This window comes from Myiozetetes cayanensis, unplaced genomic scaffold (assembly GCF_022539395.1).
Source record: "Myiozetetes cayanensis isolate MyiCay16 unplaced genomic scaffold, myiCay2020 scf15, whole genome shotgun sequence".
In the NCBI taxonomy this organism is placed as follows: domain Eukaryota; kingdom Metazoa; phylum Chordata; class Aves; order Passeriformes; family Tyrannidae; genus Myiozetetes; species Myiozetetes cayanensis.
In genome coordinates, this window is record NW_026087159.1 from 9477913 (window position 1) to 9500560 (window position 22648).

At 35.7% G+C, this 22648-nt stretch overlaps 1 long non-coding RNA gene across 1 annotated transcript in view; it reads right to left on the minus strand.

The window, feature by feature from the left end:
- Positions 1-22648, minus strand: part of LOC126637565 (uncharacterized) — a 297103-nt gene that overhangs the window by 167964 nt on the left and 106491 nt on the right. Inside the window, exon 2 of the long non-coding RNA XR_007628349.1 lies at positions 18787-18878. This is a non-coding gene — a long non-coding RNA (uncharacterized LOC126637565). The remainder of the gene's footprint in view (positions 1-18786; positions 18879-22648) is intronic.

Here is a 22648-nt window from a genome sequence, read left to right on the forward strand (position 1 = left end):
AAATGGTCCCAACTGGGTCCTGCACATCTGCCACAAATACAGCAGGCAAAGTTAATAGCATCTTTATGGCCCACAAGGTAAAATGTTTGGATCAGATTTTTATTTTTATTTCTAGATTGAAATTAATCGACACGCATTGGAGATTGAGTTTGCATTAGGGAAGAAAGCAAGATCGAAGAAGCATGTCTTGCATCTGGAGTGGAAGCTTTATAATGACACTCAACTCTTATGGGAATTTGTCCCACAGTCTGGCACTACTCCCTGGAAGATCTGTTTGCTAAATAAAAGGGTTTAACTCTTTCTGGAGAACACTCCATAAGCTTCATCCTAGAAATCGCTATCACCTAGGTGCTATTGGAGTATGCTGAATGCCAAAAAAGAACCTGAGAGTTTAAACTTGCTTAAATATCATGGGCACAACAGAGAGAGGGATGCCAAGAGGCTTGATGATGTAACTTGCCTGACCTACATATAATGGGTATTTTTGAACTCCTCTTTCTTTTCGGTACAATGAAATATAAAATACTCTAAAATACTGATAGTCTAAAATAGGGTAAGCATGTCAAAAAGTTTAGCACTGGCTTATAGTCATCTGCTACTGAGATAACATGATTCAGAATTATGTAAATCTAGTGGCTGTGGAGAGAGAGACAGCCCTCTAATCCTACACTGGGAAAACCAAAATAAAACAGTATTATTGACATTAACAAGATCAGAAGCAAATTCATCTGTTGGTCATGATTTGAACATTTGAAGACCAGACTTGTGACAGCTCAGAGAAATCAATGACTTCCTTTCATTTCGCTCAGACAACATTTTCCCATTGAATTACATAATTTCCTGTGTTGTTCCATGTCACAACAAACAGTGCTCACCTAAGCCTGACAATGCTTCCTCACCCCTATAGAGGGGATACAGGATTTACACATCCTAAAAAGGAAGATATGAGAACATAAAAATGCTTTTTGAATTACATCCTTTCCTTTTCTGCAAATAAATTCCTTTGACTGTGCATAGCCTACAACATAAAATACATATATAGAATCCAAAGTAGCATACAATATGATATTTTGAACAGTAAAATAAAGGATAAAAGCAGAACACTACTTCTCAAGCATTTCAAATTTTCAGACATCACCAAAGATGGAAACATTTCTTTTTTTCCACTCATTTTTCAAAGTATCAGACTATGCTTTTACTCTTTTCTTATATGGCTGATAAAATGCTAAGTGCTGCACCTCATATATCTCCCTGCATACAGTTACAGAACAGCTGTCAAAGGCTCCAAGCACCTCTGAAAAGGTGATGAAACTCCACTTTTCCAAATGACCGTTTGTTGCAAAAGACACCTGAATGTTTTCTATCTTTTCCTCTGCATGAAAGTCCTTGTTGAGGTACCAGCTATAAATAGACTTTGCTTTGTACACTAGGTGCTTTTCCCTCATCCTTTCTTCCTCCCTGTGATTCCGCCCACTGAATAAGCACTTTGCTGAAGCAATTCAGAAGTGCAGTGAAATCAAACCTTCTCCTATCTCTCTACTTCTTTTAAAAATAATGAGGCCTGGCTAAAATTTTTTAAGATGTTTCCATCTACTGTGATAAGCCAGCAATGTTTTTCGAATATTTTCATATGTTACAGCTGATTATCTTTATTTACGAGGTTTCAAGTGTGAGTTTGGGGATTGGGATTGCTTAATTATTCTTTTAGTCCTCTAAAAGTCAGTTAATGCTAAAATTACATTTTTTTATTAAAAAACCAAACAAAAAACCAAAAAAAACAACCAGATATTAGACATCCTGATAGTGAAAAATGTCACCCAAATAGGCCAGGCCCTGTCTGAATGGTTCTTCAGTCCAATAAAAATACTCTTAATCTCCTGAATTCACTCTTCCTCCTAGTGGTTTTTTCACTCCTTCACAAAAAGAAAAAAATACAATCATCATTCAGCAGACAACATAGTGTCAAAACATAGAGAAAAGAGCTATCTCATGTCACAACAGTGTAGGTAAACAAAAGCTAAAGTCTTCCACTCACCCTGAAAATAGTAGAAATCAAACTAAGGCAAAGACATCTGGTGCTATACTGACCTTGCAGCAAAGAGGACTGAAGACAGCAAATCACCCCTCATACCCACAGTTATGTCCTCTCAAATTTTAAAAGCTTAAGCTAAATATTGAGAGAACATCAGTTTGGAATACTCATGGTTCTGATAATGATATTTAAAGAGCTTCCCTCTTACCAAGACATAAAACACATGAGAGCTTCTGATACATTGCTGGCTGTAAAACAACTTTCATTACAATCCTTAGAATGTTTCCCACATAATGTGGCTTAGGAAAGTTGATGGGCATTCAAATGCATTTATATTGTGAAAAAGTTCAAAACATGACATTTTGGAGTTTGAATATATTTTTTTTTACACCAGTGACACATATTGGGGTATATTTATATACTACTTTCTTAGGTGATTTGGAGGTCTCAAAGCAAAACCTATATTTTCTAGAGAGTAAGAAATGAAATTGAAATCAAGTGATGTGGGTGGATAAAAAACTCAGTGCTACATCTCATTTGCTGAAATCAGAAGCTAAGGTACTCGTGTTCATATGCCCAGCTCCATGCAGAAAAATATGCTTCACATTAAAAAAAACCAAAAAACAAAAAACACATTAGGTATCTATGTAGGCAAACTCTTGGTAAAAGAATATATTTTAAACAGAAAATCTGACCTATCCTTCATTATGCTTATACCATTTAAACTAAAAAGCCAAAATAGCAGATAATTCATTCCAGGATATCCACTCTTCACAAGAGAACCTCTTGTTTTTCAGGAATAATTGTGCTTGCTCTCTTCTTCCCCCTTCACCCCATTCAACTATGTCTCCTATGACCACTCCATTTGAAAATGCTACATTGTGGTATATTATCTGAGGAACAAAAATACTTTATCTGGGCTTACTGCTTTTATTCAACACCCAGAACAATCTACGTCTATTCCTTTAAGCTCCTTTGGATGTGAAAAAATATGGTTACATAAATCTTTGTAATCCTGAGGGGAGGATAGCACATAAAGAGTTTACTGGCATTAGGATTAAGTCTAGTGTATTACAGTGCAATCTTTAATCTCCTAAAATCTACCTCACCATTCCAAGCTGTTTTGTGCTAGTAGATGAAGCTTTGGAAATAGGACACAGCTGGCAACAGTGATAGAAAGAAACACTTTAAAAAAAAAAAAAGAAAAAAAAAAAGAAAAAATAAACAATTGGGGAAACTGCTAATGGGTTGATTTAACACAGTGATAAGCACAACAGTGTTTTTAATAATTTAGAAATGACAGGGGTTGGACAAAGTTCTTGTAATACAAATTAGGAGGAAACAAAATCACCAAAGTCTGAAACCAAGGAAGTTACAAATGTGGACCAAACCCCATCTAAAACACTGTACATGACACCAAAGTTTTACTTGGTTATGAGGTTCAGTGATCCAAATGAACATAAAAAATATTTCTTGGGTAACTAAAAAGGAAAAGGAGAAAGGAAAATGGGAGGAAAAAGGAAAAGGGAAAGGAAACCACTTCATGCCAAATAGACATTTTGCTCCCTTTTGATCAAAGTGTATGGAATGAAAACACTGCTGAAGCCATGTATTACTTGAGAGGAAAATATAGAGAAAGGTTGTTAATTCGGTATATTTCTAAAGAATGTTACAGTTCTACTCTTTGGATCCCCAGATCTGCAGCCTGGGCTGATGCATTTCACCTGCCTAAGTCTCAGTTTCCTTTGGCTCTGCTGTGTTCATAAAAGTATATGTACTTCTACTTACAACAAAGTATAAACATTTACTTAAGGGCTATTGTGGCCAGTGGTATTTAGTTATGTGATTAAATGATAACTAAATTAGGCCTTAGATAGTAAATACAGATTACATGCTCCTGCTGTATCTGGAAAACACAAGTTCCCTTGCTCCTCTCCTGTAGCCACAATCCCCAAGCACTGGAGGATCATGCACTGAAACAAAAAATAATGAAGCCATTTCTTCTCCTTCTGTTCTGAAGTGATACTTAAATTTTTAACCTGAAGCCACTGTTTTGAAGAGTTTCAAGTCTGAGTGCACCGAATCATTTGACACCAGCACAAAGCTCTGTGTCTACTTGGGACACTGCCAGCGTGGTTTATTTTTTTTGTTCCACACCCTCCTTAAATGGAGACACATAATTTTCTATATCTCAGATTGTTCCACCTGCCTTTGTCAAGCTTTAAATATACTAATGTTATGGTTAAAGATGAGCCATAATGCACAGAAGTATGTTTATCTGATAAAGTTATGCAAATAATTCTGCATGTAACTGATATTCATCAGTATTTCAACTGTTAAGTAAGTTAATTTTTATGAATTTCCAGCACTGAAGAGAAATATTTGCAGAAAGTAATCATGGTACTGCAGAACCCAGAAGATAGTACAATAATAGCATTTCTTATTTAGTAGTTTGTATTTCCAAAGCACCACACAATCATGAGCAAATTAATCTAAGGCTTACACTGAATTTTACTGATAAGGACATTAAAAGCCTTTAGCAAATGTTTAATTGAAATAACTGCTGCACATTAATTCCAAGGAACTTGTTTTAGTATCCTAGAGATTTAGCAAACAACTAATGAGAATGAACTCAATATGCCCCAGTGCACAGAATTCTGTGTGTGCCATTCTTGAGCCTCAGCTAGCAAGAAAATGCTTTGAAATGGCATCTTAGAAGCAAAGGCAGGACACATTAATAGAAAGAATCTAATGATACACTGTCCCATGGAGCGTGAGCAGAAACCACAGTTTTTAAGGCTGTCTTATAGCTGGCAGCATAGTTTTCCATTGAGAGAGAGAAAAAAATCATTTTATCCTTTCAGTAGTTCTGAATTTGACTCCCAAATCCAAAGGTTTGACCTCAAAACAAGATTAACTGTTACCTTTTTCCCCTCCAAACTAGTAACTGAACCCTAATAAGTCATTAAAACCTGGCAGAGGATGCACTGTAATGAACCCAAAGGTCTTCTTAGTAAACTATGTTTCAAGGAAAAGCATCACTGCTTCCTCTTCCGCATTCTGCTCCTGATAGGAATCTGAATCCTTTGGATTCCCTACTAAACACCACTGTCACAAACGCAGTTTTTTTCAGAAACAATAAAAGGAGTATGCCAAGAAGAGAAACAAAAAGTGAAACTGCTTAGACAGTAAGTAAAATAAAAATGATACCTAACATAACAGCAGAACTTACTAGGCAGATATGAAGTGGATTCATTTCTCTCAATGGATATACAAACACAAATGTTTGCCTTAGTTCTACAGACACGAACATTAAAGTTACACTGACTTGCATTATGTTAGTTATTTCTATCCTAAATGATGTCAGAGAAATTCTTTGTGATCAACCCGAATGGAACTCCAATTTCTCTAATATACATGGCATATATAAAATTGGCTGATTCCACTAAACAAAGTTTTTAAACCCATGAGTAATTTTATTTTCAACATTTTTATGAAAGGTGGACAAGAAAAAAATCTCATAATATATCTGCACATCATAAAGCACTACACCACAGGAGAATTAAAATGGAAAAAATCGTGCACAAATGTTGAATTGTGGGGTGGGGTTAAAGCAACTTCACATTAGCAAAATATCCTATGGTGCCTTTCATTATTGATTCTCTGTCAGCATCATGTTAGTTCTTTTCAAATTAGTTCTGTGGCTTGAACTTGAAAAGATTGTGATGCAGAGTCCACAGGTTCATTCTAATTGCTGTTTTTCCTGGTGGACTTAACCATGCCAACCTGCCACTCATCAAGACCATTTGTCTGTGAACAGACTTAATTAAACACCTCAAATCCAATTTCTTTGATCCTTTCCACTATTAAAAAACCACACGCACTCCATAAGCTATGAAGAGTTTTCTAAGGAAAAACTCTTTAACATACCCATTGGCATTATTCTCTACTGTTGAAGAAATGGAGAATACAAAAACAAGAAGAATAATTAGGAAGGGAAAATAAAATAGATCTAGATACACCAAAGAATTTGTTACCTCCTAAGCACTCAGTAGAAGATTAAAGAATGATTCATAGCACCTACACAACTCTTCCTTCCCCCCCCCAACTCTTCTTCAAATAAGATCTTCAATATGCTGCACAGGCTTGACTTGAATATGAATTTTAATTTCTCTTCCTTCAGGTTTAAACAGGTAACGGCATTATTTTTGTGAAAGAGGCAAGCATTTTCAGCATTCTTTTTCATGTCTTAAATATCCAGCATATTGGTTCAAATGATGAAAGTGAAAACACCTCAAATATAAATGTGCAGTTTCATCAGAATGATTCACAAGGTGCTTTTACTTTCTATTCTTAACAAATTTTATTTATTAAATTGTTTCCAAATTACTTTAGCCACTTGTAGTCTTATAATTGCATTTCCAAAGCCTTTTGCATTTTAAAAAAGAATAAATCTCACAGCTTTTTAGCAGTTTATTCTGCATTTGATAGATATCCACTACACCATCAAGTACAGCCTTCAATTTAGATTGCTAGGAGTTATAATTTAAAACCATGTCTTAATAATTAATTTATTAATAATTAATATATCTTACATTGGGAAATAACTTATTTGTATTTCAGATAATGCTATCTCTGTAAGTGTTTTCATGAACGAAAAATTAGTGGTCATGGGTGATTTTATTGTTCCAAGGTCTTTAATGCCTGGCAGGGTAATTCTTCTTGCTCTTATTTACATAATTTCCAGAATTTTATGTCTGCACAAAGGAGACCTGGACTCTGTAGCCATGTCTGCAGAAGGAGTTCCTACATGACAGGTACTTAACTGATTAAGAAGTGTTTTACTGCTGTAATTAAGGCTGCACTGAGATGCACTAAATAAATATTCAGCCCAACCTCTAAATTTGAACTATATTGTAAAAACATCTGCGAATTCATACTCTTCCCAAGCACAGCAATAGATTTTTATTTTATTGTTTTATCAGTTTGAAGTTTGGGAATACAAAGTTTATGTCGTGAAGACATTTAAGGAAGAAAGGTACAGAGGTTTCAGAATTACTTTGAGCTTCTAAATCTGTGTTCAAATATTGCCTTAACGGGTTCTGTCATTAGAATTTAGATCTGTCATGCTGTAAAAACCTAGAGGCTTATTTCCATGTTTGATGCAGCAAATTATGTGAGCTGCCTTCAAATACAATAGTAATCAATCTAGGAAAGACAAACATATCCAAAACAACACATACATCTAATCTGTGTAATGCCATGCTTGATATTTCTCTTCCACTGAGTTTGTATCACCTCCAAGAAATATAAAGTAACATGACAGTGTCAAATAAAGCAAACTAATGTAACATGATTGATCTCTGGTGTCAGGAGAGCCAGACTCATCCCTCTGTCATTTCTAGGGCCAGACAAGAGATGTTTCCTTTAACACTCAATAACATATTGTATCTCTAAAGCTGCTATAACATCTGCCTCATACAAATGTGTACATTAGCTTTTTATAATACTGGTAAATCTTCCTCCATACAAAATTTTTATTAACCCTATATGTCACTGGGATTAAGGGAATTAAAAATAGTGTGCTGTTTTTTTCTCAATACAATCATTAATATGAATGAAAACCACTCCCTGAAATAGGGGAGCAGAAGTTACTGACTTAGCCAAGATTCAATGTACTATTGTAGGTGATGGTTTGCAGCAGGTTCTGCTGTACACATGCAACACAGTTTATCTGAGACTGAGGAAGATTGAACATTCACATGTTTCAGATATACTCTCTTGGCAGAAAGACAGATTTCTGAATTTGCAGACTAAAAATATCTATGCTGAAAGTGTCAGCCCTTTCTCTCTTGTGGTGACTATCAGTCTTCCTATTCATTTCTCCCATTCTTTAAATTCTATTTTACATCACACCAATGTACATCTTAGCAGCATCACTGATATAAATGGAGTTAATCAGTATTCAGCACCATATGCTTGGCAATGGTACTTTATTTGTCTAACTGTTCTGGTTTATTAGGCTTTGAAACATCAGTTCTCATTTGGAGGGAAGCGTAATAATGAGAAAGCAGAATCTTAAAAACTGTATCTGCTTGGTAAGACTGTAACTTACAAACCAAGTATGTATGATGGTAATGCTGCCATCCTCCATCATAATATGAAAAAGAAAAAATAAATAAATGCCCTGAGTCAACCCAGTTGTCCTTGCAGCTGCTGTGTTGTATCCAATAAGTTCCATGGGTGAAGCCATCCACAGGCAGCACAGAGGCCTGGCTGCTTTCTATGGTCCACTCTCCCTGTACTTCCCCTGAATCCACAACTAGAGGATTAGAGATGTTAGTGGGTATAACCTGTCTCAGTGCTTTCAGCACTTCCAGGGATAAAAAAAACCAAACAAACATGCAATACCAACCAAACAGCCAGACACTGTATTCATCTATTATTTGTACCCATTGTAACTCTTGTTCTGCCAGTGTTAGTGCTTTACAGACATTCAGAGACATCCTGTCTTGAAGACTGAGGACATTTCCCCATCCCAATCCCAACAGTGCTGTGACAGCATGATTGGGCATTTCTAAACTCCAGGGAGGGTGATTGGTAACAAGGATGTGGGTGACAACCCACCTGCAAATAGTGTGAAGAGGCCCAGGTAATCAGCACATCCTGAACTCCAGTGGTGCCTGGCAGCACAAACGGCAGCTGGTTCAGAGATACCCAAACAAAAACTATCCTTTCAGGAGAAGATCTACTAATGTGATATTTTTTTTTGTTCTCACACATTGCTGTCACAGGAGGTGCTCAGCAATTACCACCTTCACCTTATACTTTCATACCTTTTAAATCTGTCCTGATTCAGAAGATTCATTGCTCTGTTTCAGACTTGGCATTAATAATGAAAAAAGCAGTATAATTTTTTAACATATCAAACCAGCAAAGATAAGAGGGAAAAATCAATTTATAGATAAATTACAATAAATTCGGTAAGTGGGAGGTCTCAAACGTACCAAACCAATAATAAGTTCCAGTTCAGGATCTTTTGTTCTGTAATTGCACTTGGAAACTTCTTCTGATTATTCAAGTAGAGATAAGCACAACTTAAACGCCACAGTTTATGGTTTTAACAGGAGCAGTAAGTCTCACATTTCAGCTCTTTTATCCCCCAGAATAAGGGCTGAGAGGTAATGTTTTTTAAATTGCTAGGTTTTTTCCATGCTATCCCTTTGGGAAAAAGTCAGAGTTGGCTCTTTCTGCAATGCTAAAGATGACTAGAAATAGACAAACTTTGCACATACATGTGTATATAAAATATATACTTTCTCTTGAATCTGAGTCTCTCTATTAATCTGAGTTTCTCTATTAATAATCCATTATGGAAGCTATGTACCAATGTAACTGAAGCAGAAAACTCTTTAGAGCACATTATCCTTTTTTACTAAGTTTTTAGACTTCTTTAGACAATGAAAATTTTATGTGGAGAACGTAATAATTTCATAAGGTCTTTTTAGAAGCATTTTTGTTTCTTCACACAATTAAAAGATAAAATTTGAGGGTTTGCTCTTCCTGATGCTTATGACAGAGATTTTTAGATTAGAAAATAGCACACGGTTGATTTTTTTACTATTCCAGTCTCTATAAAGAACACAGGGTATATTTGAAAGTTTGAAGAATTGTAGGATAAAATTTATTGTGATCAAAGCTGAAAAGTGGCATTACACTTGATTCAATAAACCAGCATTAAAAGAAAGTAGAAAGAGGCCTGAGCAATGTAGTGAATTTCATGTGGTCTCAAAACATTCCTATTTCAGATTGCAATAACACTCATCTGTGTTATCACTTATTACAAGAGCTACACAAACACAGCACAGCCAGACATTGCTGTATTTTCTTCTGAGCCTTGCTAAATTACCGAGAGATTATTCTATGTAAGAATTCAGCAGCAAAGTGCATGTATTCTTTTTCAAAATATCAAGCTTTTAGTCCTTTTTTCTTAAAATAAATGAGGAGAAGGATCTTGAGTTTGTTAGGTGTCTTATCAGTAAGTCTCCACATTTTTCCAAGGCATAATGACACACAGAGACAGGACTTTCTCGTGACACACATTTCCAACACCAGAAAGTGAAGTGCAGCAACTTTTACTACTTCACAAGTTTTCAGACAAAAAAAAGTGGCAAATTCTGTTGCACTACAAACTATAGCTTTGTCTTGGAAACACTTTTAAAAGACCGTAAATACCTTTCTCTTTTTACGCTGAAGTGGCACACTTATGTGGTTAAACTGCTGTTTATAAAATGTCACACTGTTCTTAATCCCCCAATCTTCAAAGTATTAGGATTTGATCTATACTGCAAATAACACAGGTCAATTTTTTCTTCAGAATATGGCTACAAACAGTTTGAGGTCATGTGCTAAGACCCGAAATGTACATTTTTCTCTGTTTCCAGTGTGAATTGACATCATTCTACTGGATACCAAGGCATCAGGACTGAAAGAATCACAAGAGTCAAATTGGTCTGAATTCAGAAAAGACTCTCATCTACCATCTCTCATTACCCCAGCAAGTCCTAAACGTGCTCTGTTGTTAGAAAGTACTTACACAAAAAATATCAAGCACAGGTAGCATGTCTCCTGAATCAAAATTTCTTGTAGAGAAAGTAAATGACTGTTTTTCAAGAGAAACTAAACAAACTTGAAGTTAAATAGTCTGTTGTTCTGCCCCCTTTGTCAATCAGTGACTGTACTTCAAAACAGAATTAACAAGACTTCTTCTTTTCTTTTTCTAACAGTCTTACCCCACAATCCACTAGAATTTTCTGAGAAAAATCACTGAAAATAAATTAAATATACTGAGTGAGTACAAGAGAGAGGTGGTTAACACAGCCTGCTCTGATTTCCATGAAGTATTCAACTAGGTCCAATGACCAAAGGATCTTAAATTAAGCTGACATAAGATAAGAGGGAAGATCCTCACAGGGATAACTAACTAAAAGAATGGAAAGAAAAGCTGCAATAAACAGTCAATTTTCTCAGCGAAGGGAAGGTACAAGTGGAATCCCACAGGGATCTTTGCTAGGGCCTCAGCTGCTCAACACATTCAGGAATGATCAGGAAAAGAGAATGGAGAGGAGATTGAGTTTGCTACTAATGGTAAGTTTTTCAGGGGAAGAAAAACAGAAGTTGACTCCAAAAAAAGAGCGGCACTGAGTGATTGAGAATAAAATGGCAGATGACATTCAAACCAGACAAGTGTAAAGTAATGAACTTGGCAACCCCCACCCCAAACAGTTCTCATGTTATGCATTCAGGAATTGACTCTGAGCCAGCTACTGCCAGGAGTAGCAGAGATTTTAGGTTAAAATAACAGCCTTATGAACATATCAGTTCAGTAGCTTCAGAATTGTTTCTAAACAGAGGAAAACCTCAGTAAATGTAATGTTACTGGGTAAAGTCTGCATTGTGCCCTCAGAAAGAAGATATTTACAGGCTAGGAGTCCCAAACTAGAAAAGCACCAAACAAGAGCCAGCTAAAAATCATGACAGGCGTGGAAAAGGTGAAAGAAAAATCAGTTAGCTGCCTCTTCAATTACAATAGCAAGAAAGCCTTAAATACAAATTCACAAGTGGAGGTTCAAATTAAAATCAGGCAGGCACTTCTTCACTTAATGCAAAGATGAAATACAGAACTCCCTGAGATAAGATATAGTGAATGTTATAAACACAGATGGATTCACAAATTTTGGAGATAATCAAGCAAAATAAAATCTTACATGCCTTTAAAATCAAAAAGCCCATTCTGGATTCAAGCAGTCCTTTTTCCTCAGAAGTCATGAAAGCATCCATCAGACTTACCACAAAGCATCAGCTTCTCATATGCTTTTATTTTTACCCAAATCTGAGCTGGGATACCAAACTAGATGGAGCATTAGTCTGATGTGCTGTGAATATTTTTTGTGGGCTTTGCAGACAGGATGCCATTAGCCAGAACAGTCACCATGATCACAAAGCATTGCAGTGCCAGAATCCCACTGGTAACTAATTCTGAGTGTGCTATGTTAACCAGACAGTCTGTCTGTCTTCAGCAATTCTCCTTAGCTTTGGTTTTTAGAAGACATTTCTAGAAACAAACGTGTTCATTTTAGAGGACAGATTTCCATTCTGGTGGCAAAAATAATTTAAAATGAGAATCAAATAATAATATGCATAGTGATAATCTCACAGTTATAGGTAGGTTCAAAAGTCCTTTATAAAGGAAAGGAAGATTAATAATCTGTTCTTCAGAGAGGAATAAATGGCAGAGCAAGCTGTACATAAACCCGACCTCATATGCTGGTTCAGTGTTCTGTAAATTGAGCAATGCAGTCTCCTTGGACACACAGGAAAACTTCAGTGAGAGTTAGAACAGGGAGTTTATTCCACACATTATAAGAAAAGAGGTTCTTTTCCTCAATTCAAAATGATTTATCCTCCAGTCTTACAGCCAGTCTGAACTGCAAGAAAGGTGTCATAAAACTCTGAAACATGTTGTAAAAAAGGGGGAAAAAAGGAAAGTTGCATCTCACCTATGCTCCTAACTATACTGAATGCAAGAGGTTTTAATTATAATTTCTAGTAAATCTAAAGTTTCCATTTACAAAAATGCAGTGGGATATTTTTCTTTACTTCATGAACTACACTCAAAATATTTATATGTCTTCCAATTCCAGGAAGAGAAAACAAAGGCTACCATCTTATAAAATAGAGGTGTATTTGAACTTGAAGACTGAGATACACATTCTATATACAGTTTTTAAAATCCTTAAACATTCAGATTCTTGATTTTAGGCTCCAGGCAAAGCTATTTGATTGTTTGTAGTAACATTTCTAACTTCGGCTCCACTGGTATACTGAGAGTCCTGAACAAAAACATCACCAATTTTGTATCAAAGTCATGTTAGGGACACCATAAAAGTAATGGAATATATAATGAGAAATGAGCTGAAATTCAAATATTTATTGCCCAAATGCCTCTGGCTACCCAATGTACGCCCCAATGTAACCAGCTTGTAGGAACAGCAGGATAACAGGCAAGGAAACAAATGTTTAAAGACCGGTATCTTCAAAGCAATAGCAAAATACTAACTTTGGGAGTTAAGCACATCCAAGAATAACCCAAGATACCATAACAATCCCTTAGCTTTGTAAGCAGCACAAAAGGAAAGGATCAGGTAATCCCAACAAGTAGGTTCATTACCATGCAGACTGTGCAGGGATCAGTCAAACCTCCCTAAGCCTTGCTCACTGATCATCTCTGAGTTGTGATGATTCACTTCAAAGATCAAAGTGAGCAGATGCTTGAAGGAGCTCAGACTAAGTCCATTAACATTCCTCCTCCTGAGAATGTCTTTTGGTACAAATGCAGCCAAAACCATCACACACTCAGGGGATCCCAGAGGTTAGAATTATATATATGGCACTGAGATAACTGTTCAGGGGTTACAAGGACAGGTAAGGAAGGAAATGTGTCCTGCTGTCTTACCAACACATTCAGCATTAGAGAAGGATTCCAAACAGAATTTTGCAGTGTAAGAAGAATTTAGTGCAATGCTAACAGGAGTTTAAATTTTACATGCAAATCCTCATGACAATTGATTCACAAATGTACTCTTCCTTTCTGTTGCTGTAATTTGTGTTTCCCCCGATATCTGAGACTAAAAACTGACTGCAGGTATAAGATTAGAGGGGATGGAATTAGCATTCCTTTACTAGCATTAACCATGCCCTCATTTATTTATGGATGAAGCTCTGTGGTGTAAAAAACACAGACATTAATAGGTTAATGAGTAGATGTACACTCTGTTATTTATTGTACAAAATTCAAATTGTGAGCTGAAGATGTCATCATTATTTTCTCATGGGTTTATCTAGTGCATCACTATAGTATTTGAGTTATTCTCCAAAAGAAATTTAATAAACTTCACAACACTCCTTAAGGACAACTAGAGCCAAATATCTCAATGCAGTGAGGATTATAGTATGACACAGCCATAAGGACACATAAAATACAAGTTTCTGATTTATTTTTTTTAATTATTTTTTTTTTACCTCTGGATTCTAGATTGGGGGTGGGGGATATTTTTTAGGGAAATGGAAATTTTAGATTCCCTTCATGATCATCTGCCTCTAGATTACACAGTTAAGTGACAGAAGGATTGTCTTTTTAAAAATTTCCTAGTAAAATTGGCAATAAAGATTCATTTTGACCGTGAACTATTTTACTTTCCAAAGTAGGGAACACGGCACATCTTTTAAAAGAATATGATATTAATGAGAGTACTTTGACTTACAAAAGTAAAAATCTGTGGGATTTAAATAATGTAGCCAGCTGATTTGAGAGACCATCCAACATCTGAATTAATATTGGTGATAAATTATTTCTCAGTGAAATTATTCATCCTCAGTAGGAAATTAAATTGTCATAATATGATAGTGTTAAAGAAACAGTATCTCTTTTCTATGCCTACATATGTTGTATGTAATCACTGAACAGCCATTTTTCATAGTGTTATCTATAACATATTCCACTCTATAACATGGAATGAAGTCATGTTGCTTATTTAGTACAAGTCACTGACTTCATTAACTTTATGTTAAAGTCCTGCCTCCCTCAATAACTGATCAGTGAGGGAGTTCTAGAACAGCTGCTCAGTGATAGTGTTATTGCAGAACACTGTTAAAGTAACTGTCTATGAAGATTTAGTTTTACAAATGCATAGATTAATTCATTTAGGTGATTGTATAGTACAAACTAAGTATTGCTTGTAAGCTAAGTGCATTTTCTCCATTCACTCTCCATTTTCTGGCTCAGTCAGGGGTTTGGGAGAATATGGTGTACAAATATATGTTGGTCAGGAAGATCGCCTTGACAAGTTACACCTTAACACAAGAGGAAATGGAAACATCAAATACAAATACAACAAAAAGTGAGGGATAGGTGAGGGGTTTTATCTGGGCTTGGCTTGATGTTGTATAAATAATGGAGGAGGTTCAGATCCCAATCCAGTTTTCTCAGATTATGCTTATCTGAATTGCCTGTGGCACTGCACACGATCATTGCACAGGAGTGAACCACAGTGGAAGGATCTCAGGTGTTTAGATGTGTCAGTCCAGATGTTCGTATACAACAGTTGCAGATAATTGTTTACCACCTCAAGCATTTTCTTGTTGTTAGGAAGATGGAGGTATTTCAAATATTTGCAGAATAAAAATGGTTGATAAATACACCTTCTGGTGATTATACCTGTAGCTGCTGAGTAACTCATTCTTTCTGACAAAGTCATGAAGGACTTTGTCTGACTTTGAGATCCAGTAAACTAACTAAACTACACTTAATTAAGTAACTAAAGTTCTTCAAGTCTCAGCATGAAGCATAAACATAAATAGGGTGTTTCACAAACAGGTCCATCACCACAAACAGACAATCCACCTCTTCCAGGAAGACAGAAAACCCAAGCAGGTCTTAGAGAATTTTCATCAGCATTAAGATATTGGAACAGAGAGTCAAGGATGTTAAATGAGACACAATTCATTTTATCAGAATTAATAGCCTGTCCCCCAAATTATCAAACTTGAACCTGCATAAAAATTTAGTTGATTTACTTTAGAGAAGTGTACATAAATTTGAGAAAGTGTAAGCAATGTCAGAACATTTTCTGCTCAACTTCAGGGAGACATTATTCCAAAGAACTGGTAAGATAGAGTCAGCATTCACAAATTCATAGGAAAAATAATGCCATGTTCTGTGTACTTGAAATTAATCAACTTGTCATTAGATTATTATTACCACTATTACATAACTTTTTCTTAAGTATAATTCTGCTAAAGAAACAAATTTATTGAAAGGCAAAATTCACAAAGTACTGAAGACAATGACATGGGAGTTCTTGTGTTTTATAATTCAGGTGTTTGGCAAATGACATTTTCATCCTGAAGAAATAAGTTGAATTAAATTGGGATTTAGAAGAGTTGTGGAATATAATTTATGTTTTAAAGGCCTGTTTTCTAGTCCTTGATACAACAATTTAACATGGTCCTAATCTTGTTATTTTCTTCTTAATAACTAAAGCACTCAATGAAAATGTGAAAGAGCATGAAGGACTTTTAGCTTAAGGTATCTGTTAGTCGATCAGTTTTGCTTTTCTAGGTAAAACACAATCTTAATTTAAAAAAAAAAAAAAGATTTATTTCTATGTTATAAACTGCTCTTGAGAGAGCAAAGTCATCACTATGATTACACTTGACCTTCACTGCTTGAACTTCAGAAAAATAGTCACAATTCAGAGAGTTAATTAAAATACACAATGCTGAACAAAATTGAAAACTTTCAAAATAGAGGGGGTTTTTTGGTAAGTAAAGCTTCAGGTACAGCTGTTTCTCAGAAAAAATAGACATTTTTTAAAAAATCTCTGTTGTTATAATTATAGTAATAGTTATTATTCTGCAATTTCCCAAATTTGCCAATCTCTTGAATATTATGGCATAATCCTACTGTTAAAATTACATTTGTTGATAAACCAGGTGTTCCATAGATTGGCCTGAAGTATAAATTGGTGTTTTGCAAATCTGACAGTTTTTTCCTGGTATTAAAATCAGTCTATGTATACACACATGAAAACATATAGTTTGTACATGTCCACCTTGATTAGGTCTAATGTAGACCCCAATGCAACACTAAAGTAGCTGATTCTACTTCTTTTAACAGATTTAAAATATATTAATAGAATTATCCATTTGCCCATTTGGGGAGGCTTCTGATTATTTTATAACATTGTTACTTTAGTATTCGTTGCTTATAATAAAGAGACAGAAGAGCTACAGCCAAAGGGCTCAGTCAGAACTGGGATCTCAATAATGCCATTCACTAAATAAACCAGAGCTGGTGCCTGTCAAGGAAATTGATACCTGCACATTGTGTGCACTATATCAAAGCACAGTGTGCTCAGAGCACTCTAATGAGGAGGTAAGCAACACTGAGGGTCAGATCAGAGGGCTGAAACATTCTGCTCTCTATAGGGAAAATAAGGGTTGAATTAAATTCTCTGTAGGTAGCACAGCCACAGGTGGGGAAGTATTTTACTCCTTTGACAAATAAACTTTTCTGAAAAACCATTTCCCAGCTTATTGTCACAGAGATCTTCCATTGAGCACAGCAAAACAACACTGTGATTGATCCTTCTTGTCTGTAATATTTCAAATATGCTCATAAATTAGAAGTCTAGATACCATTTATATGGAAGTTCATGGGGCAGCACGCTTGAGCCTAGGTTACTAAATATATGAAGTTTTATAAAACAGAGTCCAGCTTTTTTTTTTACTGGTTTTACTGCAAAGGATCAGCAGGCTACTTAAATAGCATTGCATATAAAAATATTGCTTGAAAAACCTATCAGTATATGAACCTGTCCATTGAATCATGCTGATTTTATATGATTTTCCACCCTGGCCTTAGTAGTGTAACAGCTGTCATATTTATCACCTCGGTGTTCACTGCTGCCTTCAGTTATCTCAAGTCTTACCTCCTTTGCTATCAGGCTGTGTTCCAGGTCCTGTATTTATCCTGGCCCTTGATCTTCATGGTGACAACTGGGAGGCCTTTATTCCTCTTAAAGAATTCAACCCAGTAAAACCTTATCTTAACTAAACCTCAAACACTACCACAATTTGTTTTTCACCAGTCAGACTTGGAAAGGACCCCAAGTGTTCCTTTTACCTAGTGATAAACTCTGGGAACTGAGAAACAGTCTAAAATTTTCTCTGCAGCATTAAGTCAATTTACAAAATATGCAGCTGCATTCTGTGTCATCAGTGAACTTTTCAGGGAACATAATGTAGATGTTTTCAGTATATTTGTTTTCTTGCAAAACAGAAACAGTCCATTCATCAAGTACAAACTGTGGTTCTCAAGACAGGGGGCTGTCCCATTCCAAAACAGATTGCAGAGGAGTACAGACAGAAAGGAGAGAAGAGTATCTAACTTTTGAAGAACTCTCTCCAGAGGAGCAATGGGCAACGACTTGATGTCCACATGCTACTACTAAAATGGCTGGAATAAATGTCAGCTGTAGAACTGACATTGGGTCAAAACACAGCCCATTTATGCTGCCTTCTCTATTTAGAAAATAATGTTTGGAATTTAGAATAAAATGAAAAAATGTACTTTATCAGCAACTAATCTGAGCTGACTTCCAAACACATTAAGTGAAAAAATGCTTCTCTGAATGTTCAGTTCAAGTCCTGAATCTGGATTTCTGTTTGTCTTCACATTTCTCATCTTAGTTTTTAATATACTTCCAGTCAAGGAGTCAGTTAAGAGGAATTCTACAACATTGGTAAAAAAAAAAAAAAAAACCAAAAAAGAAAAAAAACAACACCACATGCTTGTACCATAAACTTGGTGTAAAAAAACTTTCTTGTTGACCTACAAGACCAATTCAGTTATTTCACAACATGTTTTGGGCAGATAGTCTTTACTCACAATGACTTGTATGTATACACATAGTCTGTGTACTAAATATTATTCAGAAGCAACTACTAAAAATGTGAGTTCTATACAAATCAGTCAAAAGAAATAAAATATTGATTAAATACTTAGCTCTTATAATTCACTGGGATTTTTTATTAGACATTAGCTACATTTTTTGCAGACTTTAGTCTGATACCATACCTTATACCAAGGGATCACAGCAAAATATTACTGCAGTTGCTTCTTCTAAACTCACCAGATTGTTAGTTCAAAACTCCTTCCCTTCCTGAAGACTCAATGAATCCTCTCCATCTCCTGCAAGCCAAGGACCATGACAGAGCTGTGTTGCTGTAAAGAAGATGACAGATGAAGACAATTTTATGAAGATCTGAAAAACTTAGCTGGACTTGCATCAGAGCTCCAACACACAGCAGGTGTGTTCAAAGCACTCATTTAAAAGTAAATGCAAGTCACTGTTCTAATACAGTGACTTCAACATTAAATAGTATTGCTTAATCAAGGCACAAATGACGTTTGTGACCCTCTAGATTCTGCAGTAGCTTCCACTTCTTGATAGTGCTTCATGCTAAAAATACTTGCTTTTAATAAGGCCTTTCACTTAAGAGTTGGACTTGATGATCCTTGTGAGTCCCTTCCAAGTCAGAATATGAAATTAGTGTGCTACACAAATTTTGAAGGCCAAGATATTGTCTGAAAAAGGGTTGTTTTACATTAATGTATTTGTACAACACAGATTAACTATGTTGAAAAATGAATAAAGATAGTTATTAACACATACTGCTTGTCAGGAAACTGTTAATCAGGCTACTTTGCAATTCCCTTCCAGACAGGAAAAAATGAAGCTTTGTTTCAATTTGCACCACTGTATAATTTTTTTATTTTTCATATGCATTAGAATACTTTATTTTTCATGCTGTGAAAAACAAATTTATTCAGAACAGCTGCAAAACAATGCAAAGAATTATTGTCTTAAAGCTGGCACTGATTTCAAAGAGGTGGAACATTCATTATTCTATCTAACAACCAGCATACTAAGGATCAACCAGATAAACATTCCAAATGCATTACTTTATTTCAGCATCCCATTTTGGTGAAAAAGAAGAATAGTCATCTACACCAGAAAACATATCTAGTGGTATGCTGGGAAAATGAATTCAATGAGCAGGATGTGGGATGTGTCTACTTTGGTCATCATGACTTAGATAAGCTTATTTGGTAGGAAAAAAAAAATTATGAAGCTTTCACTGAGATGTCAAGTTGTAATGTGTGTTCTGCAGGTAACAACTGGAAAACACCAGGTGCATGGATTGGTTTTTCCTCTCCTTCATTTCAGTCAGGGCAAATCACTTTTTTTTTAAGATTAATAATGGTTTATGTAAGAAAAAAATCTAAGTTTTCAGAAATAAGTTCTGTTTAGTACTATTAGATCTCTTTCTAGAAATAAAAACAAAAACCCAAACGTATTTTCATTGAAACAGAAGAACAAAACAATCAACCTGAAATTCCAATGGTTGACAGATTTTTGGAAAAGACGAAAAGCAGTTATGTTCTGTAGGAAGTAGTTATTTTCACATTATGAGGTTGTTTTGTTTTTGGGTTTTTTTATCCAACATTAAAGTATCTTCTTAAAACACAACAAGGATAATCTGGCCAGCACTACTGAGAATGCTTTTTTATAGACACAAATGTAGGTTCACTGCAGTGAGAGAAAAATGAGCCCTGTGTCCACAAGTAACTCAAAGGAGGACTTCCCAGTAACTTCTGATTCAGGAAACGTCCAGTGTATTCTCATAGGTTTTGTCAGTCCATAAGATAGAAAACTATCCAGACTGAAGTGTAAACACTTCCCCTTTAAAATTCCTAGCTTTAAACTACTAATTCTTCATTTATATCTTAGGTAGTTTACTAGGAAAGGTGTTATTAATCTTATTTTCAGATTAACTTTCATGATTTTCCTACATATACAGTAAAGCAGTTTGATTAATGGTTTTCTGGGAGGGAAATCTGAACTTGAAGCTTTATTGTTCTGGAAATCTTGATATTTCTTGGAGTAGCACAATATTTCTACCATATGTTTTGCTTCCTTTGCTGCAAGTAGGGACCAGGTTGCTGTGGCAACCGAGTTGCAGGATGACTAGAGAGCTGTGTTTGCTGACACTGTGCAGCAGGATTCCTGTCCTCCTTGAAGGAAGAATGTCATATATTACATTTCAGTTGTTTAAAATAGGGTTGGTTGTGATGTCTTCTTCTTGCTAATACTCACATCGCCTTAAAGGTCTGAAAGAGTCTCAGGACTCAGTTGTCATGATAACACTGAATTCCCCAAACAGAGCTAGTGTCAGGTTAACCTGACTGTTTAATCATTTATGTGGTTTGAAAAAAGCACACAAAAATACAAGAAATAAACTTAAGAAGGAAGATGGAAAATGCCCTCCAACTCAGGCTGATTATTCAACTTTCCTGTGATCCATCAGGAAAGGAAGTTCACTTTTCTTTCTGTTTCCAGGTTTCTCTCTAACAGTTCTCCTTCCTTCATCATACTACCTTGATTTTATATATACTGCCCAAAAACTTATCATACATTAAAATGAAGCTTCAGGGTGAATTCCCCACCTCTCTAAAGGCAATAAAGTGTTTTATCACTCAGCTTCCTAGGGCCACAATTCAATTGCTGGAAAAGGTAAGACCAGCCCACAGAACATGCAGGTGTCACCACTGTAACTAATGTACTCTCCAAGGTAAACAAAATCCTGAAAATAACTTCTTATTAACCTAACATTCCTTTAGCTCAAAAAAGGGCTTGTCTTCATTAAAATTGCATCCAAATATCACTTATCAAATTGGCAGATCTCATTATTTAGATTTCGGCTTTAAAATCTAATCAGTATCTTAGTGCCAAATCATTTTTATGCTCCTTCCTCATTACGAAAACTGCTATTTTCAACTTAATCAGTTTCACTACATAGTTGTATTTCATTAGACACTAAAAATCTGTGAGATTGGGGCAGTCTATTAAGGAAAGCATTAAACCTAGAGCTTGGTTTCTGAGAAATAAAGTGCTTTACAGGACTCCTAAGAGAAGAGATCGGTGGAAACATCACCCCAACAGAAATTTAGGAACTATACCTTGCAATATACTATTGTATCTAAAATGCATTCTGTTTAGAAGAACTCTCAATCACATTCAAATGGAATTACTGCCAGTCTATAATTAGACACCTATGTTTACTGGATACAAACCTCCTAAACCAACAAGAGTAGCATTCAAACCTCAGGCAAGCTTTGACACCAAAGGCCGATCATGTATCAGCTTTACTGGGGTGGGACAGGTGGGGATGAGGAAGGAGCAAACCACAAACCCCCCAAGAATTTCAAGTTTTCTTTGGAGGTGACAGCCATGTCAGACAGCAGCGAACAAAATCCCATCATTCCCATGGTTGTCTGAAGGTTGTGAGCTTGTTGAGACAAGGTGGAATATCCCTGAAAATCCAATGAAACTAATTTTGTGGGACCTTATAGAAGATACATGTAACTGCACTACAAAGCAGATATCTATTACTATGTTTTGGTGTTCCTCTGATTTTGAACACAGCAGCAGCTCAGAACATGTGCCCTGCCTGGGCCCAATCTAAACTATAAATCAGGAATAGACCTGCAAGTTTATATCAACAAGACTGCTAATGTTTCATCTTTGACAACTGCCTTGTCCAACCAAATCTTTTATTTTCTAGGAAACAATACATTTTCTTCAACGTCACTGTACAGAAACCTGGAAAACCCAAGCATTAAAATATTTCCTTCCTAAGGGTAAAACAAACTAGGCCACAGCACTGCTTGAATACAAGTGAAAACATACACAATATAATACTTAGATATGTAAGAGATACTGCTGATGTGTCTGCTGCTCACAGAAAATTTACAGCACAAATGTTGCATGAGTCAGTGGGATGGTTGCTGTCAGCTACAAATATCATCTGCATATTACGCACCTACCACATGCAAAATACTCCTGCGATCATTTATTAAGGCAGCTCTGCAATACATCAAAATAACATTATACCTACGGCAGCCTGTAGGTACTAAAATATGGCCTTCCT